Below are 8843 nucleotides of genomic sequence, written 5' to 3'. Positions count from 1 at the left end.
TCTGTCAACACTGCACTGGCTCCCTATTAAACTTTTGTATACATTTTAAGATCGTGCTAATTACCTATAAGGTCCTGAATGGTTTGGCACCTCAGTATTTGAGTGAGCTCTTATCGCATTATAGTCTTTCACGTCCGCTGCGATCTCAAAACTCTGGCCATTGGATAATACCTAGAATATCAAAATCAAGAGATCGTTTTCCTATTTAGCGACTAAACTCTGGAACAATCTACACTGAAAAAAGTGATTTTGGAGAGTGGTAAATATAATCTGTGGAAACCATATAAAATTTACATGATTATTGCAGCCAGCCAACGGATTCTAAAGTGATGGGTAAATTCTACATATGCTACCCATTCGTCAACAGTAAGAACCATCACATAGAAAAATGCAGTAAAATATACCCCCAAACCGTGAGTTTTTTTGCTTTAAATTGCGCATGCGCCATGCGTCAGTCCGCGTTTTTGAGTGAGTGTGGGCGACGCTGGATCCTCTCTCTGGCTGCCATCGAACAGCAGAAGTGAAGGTAAGCTATTTACATAGGAGTGCTGTATGTGTATTTTTTAATTATGAGATATTACACTTCACTTGTATTCGGCGTTCGTTTGTTTAACATGCCATTACTTGAAATTAAAGTTTGAATCTCTCGCTGGCGTCACCACGGCCCGGGACACATCAAGCCGACGGTCGGCCGTTGGGCAACGTCGGACCGTCGGTCAGGCAACTTGGATTATTGTGTTCCACGCGTCGGTTTGATGTGTTCAAATAAACAAATTGACCCCAGGCCAACGCAAGGCAACGGCACGTCTGCTTTCGTCGCTGCTAGTTCTTTGCCATCGGTTTGTTGTGTCCCGGGCTTTCACCGTCACAACTGCCGGTAAGTTGAAATGCCATCGTGGTGTACTTTTTACGTCTGACCGCTGGTTTTAAGGTTAGAAACTAGTCAACGCTAGCTTTTTCTAATATATTGAATGGGCGCAGGATTAAAAATAAAAACATAGTAACGTTACCACTGTATCCCACGAGTGTGTGTGAAAACACCAACTGTTGCTGCACCTAAGTTTGGGATCACGTACAACATTTTAGAATTGATTTTATATTATATTTGTTATTGTTAGAACATCAGTGCTTAATAAATGTTTTCATAATTTTGTAATATGTTCTATGAAGCACATTACATCTATGAAGCTAATTATATGAACCATGAATATTAATATATGTAATTGCAATGCCTTTATTTAAGTCAGTACACAGTCTGTTATTTCTGCATGACCGGCCCTTGTCAGACAGACAGACTGCCCAGATCAGAGGAGCACTGATAAACTACCATATTTCCCCAATTAGTCACCGGTCTGCAAATAGCCGCCTGGTTCTTTTAAACGTCTGGGGTTATAATCTATTTTGCGTATTAAACACCCACCCGAATAACCAAAGGGGGTGATTATTTGCGTTATATTGAGGTAAACCCAAAATCATCTGTACAAAATCTAACCCAGGTAAGTTACATGTCTGATAATTTGTTTTGTGTAATTTGTTTTTATTTCTGTTGCAGGCAGAGTCTGTGTATGTGGACACTCACTATTTGCCCTCTCTTCAGTTCCTCTTGCCTGTCCTCCACAAGCAGAGACTCACTGATAGACTACTGTTACCAGTTCTAGTGTTGACACATCCACCCACGTCCCCACCACAAGTGTATCCTGTACAGGTATGCATGTTTTCCAAATAAAATAAATCACATTGTCCTTAAACCTTAACTAAAGTCCTCAGTTATGGGAAAATGAACTGGAAATGCAAGTTGTGCAAATTCACAACATCAAAAAGATTGGACCTGCTGAAACACAGCAGACTAATACATGAGCATTTAGGTCGAGTACACTCCACTTGAGCCAACCCAGCATTTATCAGGCGAAGGGGCAGGGTTCACTCTGGACAGGTCGCCAGTCTGTTGCAGGGCTGGAATTCGGTCTTAGTATATGTAAATCACTCCCCACTCCGCTAACAGTCTTATCACTAAATTGTATCTCCCTACAGACACAGAACATTGAGAAAAAAAGAGATGCTGTTGTCTGCTGCCTCATTAACTACCTCGGTGAAAGATAAGAAGATCTTTTCCATGACTGCCAGGTATGTCATATTGATAACAGATTTTTGATTAACTCAAGGGATACTCCTCTCCTCTCCTCTCGTATCCACCTTCTCCTTTTGCCTTCCACTCCCCCTCTGCTCTCCTTTTAGATAAACTGAAATATATTGAAACAGCATCTTAAATAAAATAAAAATGTGTATGCTTTTTGTTTGTTTCTTTTTAACATGTAGGAATGTGAGGACTACACAGACAATACGATGAAGGTGATTGTGAAGCACGATGTCATGGCTGAGGAGGATCCATCAGATTTGTCTATTGTGATCGAGGGAAACCAAGTGATGGAAGGATGTGGAAGCCGAACAAAGGCATGCATACTGCTGATGGGACTCATTTATACAATCAACATCGAATATCCAAAGGAGCTGAAGAACACGTTTGAAGCTTTTCAAAAACTTTTTTTGGAAATTGACGGGGCAAAACTACTGAAAAAGGTCCACAGCCTCAAAAATAAGCTCATGCAGTAGACACACATTTCCCCTCTTGTTCGAAGAGGATCTTTTGTCTGGACATACTTTTAATGGAGTTGTAATGGAGTGTAGTTTTATATTTTTCTTCTTTTCCCTTATTTGCTCCACACACAGACACAGATCCATCCACTCTCTCTCTCTCTCTCTCTCTTTCTCTCTCTCTCTCTCTCTCTCGAATTTTGATCTCTCCTTCTACCCTCTTTCCCTCCCCATTTGTTTGTTTCTTTTATTCTCATCCTATCTTTGAGAGTGAGAGCAAGCTCAAAAACAAGTCAATTTATTCATTGTTGTGTGAAGCTGTTGTACTTTATTTAGCACTTTATTCTGTGTTTTTTGATAATTTGGTGCATCATTGCTGCATATAAACAAGGCTGTTCGGTTATTTGTTATATGAATGTTCCAGGACCACAGATTTGGTCAGTCACTGTTGTGTAAATCTGAAGAGAGACAAAGAGTTTATTCTAAGAGTTTAGATACAAGAAAATCTTAATGTGATTGGACATCCAGCACTGCTCTGATCTCCTCACTTCTTCTTTCATTTTTTCTTCTCTGCTCCCTTCTCTCCTCACTTCTCTTTTCCGCTCTGATCTGCATGTCCTAAAACAGGGATATGTTTTATTATTGAAACAACATTTGATAGATCAGCAAGTAATAAAACAGGTTCATTACTTGAAATGTTGTGTAAAGCTAAAATTTTGAGTGTTTCATAGGATTTTTTGGATTAAAAACATTGATCTGATGAACCATCTGAATGTCTTTATTGTGGGGGGTACATTTTACCTTCTCTGAATAAGTAATTGATATTAATTAACTTTGATTTGAAGAGATAATTTTTACCTAATTTTAATGAGTAAGTAGCTGTTGAATATATATACATAAATGTGAGGTATTGTTACCCAATTTATGCAAGTATTTAATAGCTTTTTACTTCAGATAGTTTATACTCAATATATGGGATTAAATCTACCCCACCAAAGTCAATGCAAATTGTTACCTCACATTTATTGGGTAAATTCTATAGATTAGTTTTTACAGTGTACCTAACACTGCGGGAAGCAGACACACTCTGTCAATTTAAATCTAGATTAAAGACCCATCTCTTTAACCTGTCTTACACATAATATACTATCGCATTTCTATAATTCAAATCCGTTAAAGGATTGTTAGGCTGCATTAATTAGGTCAACCGGAACTGGGAACACTTCCCAAAACACCCAATGCGCTTGTTACATCGTTAGAAGAATGGCATCTACGCTAATATTAGTCTGTTTCTTTCTTTTTCTGAGGTCACCGTAGCCAGATCCAGACTTTATCCAGATCAAATGGTCACTGCAGCCACCCGGATCCAGTCGGTATCCAGATCAGATGGTGGATCAGCACCTAGAGATGACCTCTACAGCCAGGACACCTAGATGAGCCCCAGAGACTGATTCCCAGTGAAGACCCTGTCTCCAAGACGGCCATCGGGACAAGACCAAAGAAACCAGATGAGTCCTTTGCACAATCTGATTCTGCTTTAGCCTAGATTTAAACTACTGATTTTGTCTGGCCAGAGGAGAATGACACTATTTTGACAAACTATTTCCCCGTCTAAATACTGTAAAGCTGATATAAAGCTACCCAGCTTTATATCAAGCTGATTTAAAGCTGCTTTGACACAATTTGCATTGTTAAAAGCGCTATACAAAGAATATTGACTTGACTTGAAAGATATAATTCACACAGTCTTTAATGGAAATCAAAAGCCAAGGAACATGGAGAACGCAGGAGACATTATGGCCGTTTCTCAATATGCGTACTTGTCTGTACTTGTGTTCTTGTGGACTTGTGAAACGTCATCAGTCGCTGCCCAAGTACTGTTCCAATTCAAAGTTCACATCTAGCCAAGTCCAGTTCAAATCCCCGGATGTGTTCTTGATCCGCCCCTTTTACCGAGGATGCATCGAGAGGTGACTTGTGCGGACTTGATACGGGCCATAACCCAGAATTCAGTTCGTCCTCCCGTCCTCGAGAGTTCGTTCTTCTGAGTCGAACTTGGCAAGTCCAAACTCGAAAGGACGGAAGTCCAGACTCTGCGAACTTGGTATTGAGAAACGGCCTATATGACGTCTAACACCGGATGCTGGAGGCAAACGAGATAATTAATCAAACACAGCTGTAACAAATGGGACCAAATGAGAACTGGAACAGGAAAAACCAAATAAGGACAAGGAGGGAGAAACTGGGTCAAGGAACACATGGCACTAAGACAAACACAAAACAGGACATAATTTACCCCATTAAAAACAATATAGTTCTCCTCTCGCAGTTCATTTTGTGACATTGAAATCAAATCAATACATTTTTGTCATGCAGGCCTAGTCTTAGTCAAATAATATATAAATCTATAATAAAGTGATGCATAACAGTGTTTGTCATGTGTTACTGCCCGAACTGATTGCAATGCAAGCGCGATAGCAAATTGAGTCAAATAAACCGCTACAGCATTCATTTATGAACTTTATGAAATATTCATACAAGATAGGCCTAGTTAATAAAATCACTAGATGTCGATCTTCTGTTCAGAATTATTCCATAAGGCTTAATTACATTGTTAATATTACATCCTGTATATTGCATAAGTTGCATAACATTTAGCCTACATGATAAAGTATGAAACAATAATGTAGAATATCATATCTAATCATGTTTCTCTGATCTCGTTTCCCTCACAGTTGGATGCTTATCAGAATGGGCTCTTTCAAATCACAAACAGATAATTATGTTGTCAATCCATGCTATAGCCTACTATATAGATCAGGGGTGTCAAACTCAGTTCCTGGAGGGCCACAGCCCTGCAGAGTTTAGCTCCAACCCTAATTAAACACACCTGATCCAACTAATCAATTTGTTCAGGCTCAACTGAAAATTACATGGTTTGTGTGTTGGAGCAGGCTTGGAGCTAAACTCTGCTGGGCTGCGGCCCTCCAGGAACTGAGTTTGACACCCCTGATATAGATGATGAAGTACGGTCAAAAAAGCGTGTATTTACCTGCTTTTTGCAGTATTTCTGAATGCTGCTCTGGGACGGTTTGATCCGCGCAAATGTCACACATTGCCAAGGCAACAGTGATGCTGTTGGAAGAAAGGATGAAGAAAATAGAGAGATACAGTGAGAAGAATTTAAGGATGAAAGAATTTAAGTGACACTTTATCTCAAGCAAGAATATAGCCTAATTTTTAAGTTAATTTTTAATTTTTGATGTTGGCACACAAAATCACTGTGTAAACCATTTTTATTTATCTTTTACAGCCACTAGAGAGAGACAGCTGTTCAATGTACAGCATCACTTCATGTCATCTGGTACTCTTAAGACATAAATATATGTTTAAAAATAGGCTACATATAAATAAATAAAAACATAGTTTACTGTAGTCTGTGCAGATTAGTGAGGGTGATTAATTTTGTGCTCAGACAATGACGAAGAAAGAAGGAAATCTACTTTGTCAAATACTGCTATGTTCTTCAAGGCAGGACTTGCATTTGAACACACAGTAACCCTACTGTCATTTGACACAGAGTGATATACTGATATAGGCTACTCATTGTACCGATTTGTTGAGATATGTGCTGATACACAACTTAAAGAGACCATAAACATTAAAAAATGTAGAGTTTTACAAGAGTTTCCAAGAAGTCACTCTGTCTTAGAGATTCACTTTCAAGTTGTAACTCCCAACAAACTGATGTGCTAAAATAGAGTAAGTTCATAATTATTTCATAATTTGCCCTATTAATTATGAAATAACCATCTCGTTAAGAACTTGACTACCGTATAAGGAAATGAAAATAAATATTATATTGCGGTATATACAAATGGGAAGTTCAGACAATGAAGAACCATGCCCATAATTTTGATTTACATAAAAAACAACTATACAATGAAAGACAGCTTAAATAATAGGAATTAAGAACTTTTATTAAATAATAAGAATTTACAGAAGTTTAACAGAAGACTTAATACTTTTATATAATAAATGAAGCTTCACATTTTTGGTTTTGAAAGCCTCAAATTTTTTTCAGACTTTTTAAGGAAAATGAGGGTTGAGTTGAAATATTTGTTTGTGCTAATTGCTAATTAAGTAACCAAAGTTGATAGTAGTCATTCGCTTGCATATTATGAAAATAATAATAATAATAATAATTCAGTGGCTAGAAAGTAGTCAATGGCTACCATCAACTGTTTGGTTATTTTCCAACATTCTTCAAAATATCTTCTTTTGTGTTCAACAGAAAAAAGAAACTTAGGTTTGGAACAACATGAGTGTGATTAAATAATGACAGAAACTTCTTTTTCGGGTGGATTGTCTGTTTAATATTATTTTACTAACTGAATTAGTTTATAAAATAGTTGTGGATATACAAGTAAAAAAGCGATATAAGCAATGTAAACTCTTACTGTGGCCTCTAAAAATGTATGTGTGATAACTGATCGCACGTGTGTGTTTGTGTGTGTGAGCATGTATGAAACATGCTGAGCTTTTCTTTACTGTGTACAGTACAGTAGTTATGATGCAGCACACAAGGTTGAGCTGTTGCAGACTGTCTAAAAACCACAAAGCTTCCAGCCATGCTGTGAATCACTGCAGAGAGAAGTGAGTGTTTGTGTGTGTGTCTGTGTAAGAGAGAGAGAGAGATGCATTGACACAATGTTTCTTTACTATGGACACTGGTTGTAATTTTCTTTGGTTTGCTGGTGAATTATGCCCAAGGTTGCCTTGCAACGTTTCAAATCTTCCTTTGATGTCTGCCTGGCTATATATAGACACTTTTTTAGGTATGATGAAGACATGACAGTTACAATCGTGGCTTCAACAGTGTTTACAATGAGAGCTCATCTTGTCTGTGGAAATTACCGCACCATAAAATTGATTCACCAATGTGACAACATCATGATGTTTGGGTTTGTCAGCTTTGTGTGAATAGAGAAGTCTCAAAAAGCATTTGGACACTTATGCCACACTTAATTCTGTTGTATTAGAAAACAAAACACCAAATAAAGTAGAATCTATGCTCAAATGTTAATGATCTTTGAATATCAATCAAATGTTATTTTGGTGGATGTATGAAGTCAATGCTCCACAAGTTCACAAAGGTCCTAACAGCTTTACATGTCACATTAAAGAGACACCGAAATTCTCTCATTAATTTATTTATTCTCCCTCATGTCATTCCAATCCCATATGACTTTATTTCTCTTGCAAAACAGAGAAGATGATGTTCGGAAGAATGATGCAACTGTTTTTGTCTATACAATGCAAGTCGGTGGCGTCTAAAACAGCACTAGGCCCCAATGACTTTTACTTTATGGACAAAAAAACACAGATGCATCTCTCAAAATATCTTCTGTGTTCTGCAACAGAAAGAAAGTTTGAAACAACATGACAGAATATTCATTTTGTAGTAAAATGATTTAGGTAAAGTGACATGTTGTCCTCATTTTGTAATGTAATGCAAATTTTTGTAGAAAAATAAGTTTGCTTAATACTTAATGTGCACTAGCAGTGTATTTTAAATCTTACAAGTATATTTTTAAAAACCGTACTTGCAGATAATATAATATTAATGAAATTAAAGGCCACTAAAGTGTACTTGAAGACAATTCTCATTTTATGACTATATATCTTAACACACTTAAGTACAGTTTTAAAAAGTGCACTTTGTAATGATGTTAAATTAAAAGTTTTACTTTAAAATAATTTTTAAATCATTATGTTTTTATAATCTTTATTCTTACTTTACAGTAGTACACTTATTTTGAAGTGTTGGCTAACATACTGAAGCACATGTAAAGTACTTGATTACATGTAGTGTGTTTACATGACATTACATTTAAAGTTAATATATTTTAAATCTACTAAATAACAACATCATTACAAATATGTACTAATATATATATATAACAAATATATTGGAATCCATGACATGCAAGTTTGGATAGAAATGGCATTTAAGTATATTTGAGTTTACTATAAATGCTTGTCAGTACACAATAACCACTTAAATGTAACTTTTGTTTTTTTTGAAGAATTCACAGGGCAGAGGAGACAATGGGATGGCGACCTCACGTCATTTCACAAATGTGGTTGAATTGCACCTGTGTAGATGGCAACATTACCATAGGGACCAGTACACCAGATTTCTTTTGTTTTCATGGGGAAAATAAGTTCACACAGACACTCTTTTGTCT

At 36.9% G+C, this 8843-nt stretch overlaps 1 long non-coding RNA gene across 1 annotated transcript; it reads left to right on the top strand.

Annotated features, from left to right (window-relative positions):
• The first annotated feature begins 229 nt into the window (after positions 1-229).
• LOC306877173 lies at positions 230-3354 on the top strand. The gene is made up of 4 exons (XR_013784875.1): positions 230-526; positions 1553-1705; positions 2032-2124; positions 2317-3354. It is a non-coding gene; the product is annotated as an uncharacterized lncRNA (long non-coding RNA).
• Positions 3355-8843: the final 5489 nt, after the last annotated feature.

This window comes from Barbus barbus, assembly GCF_936440315.1.
Source record: "Barbus barbus genome assembly, chromosome: 11".
Taxonomy (NCBI): Eukaryota; Metazoa; Chordata; class Actinopteri; order Cypriniformes; family Cyprinidae; genus Barbus; species Barbus barbus.
The sequence above is the reverse complement of the archived record's forward strand: the minus strand, read 5'-3'. Positions and strand labels throughout refer to the sequence as shown.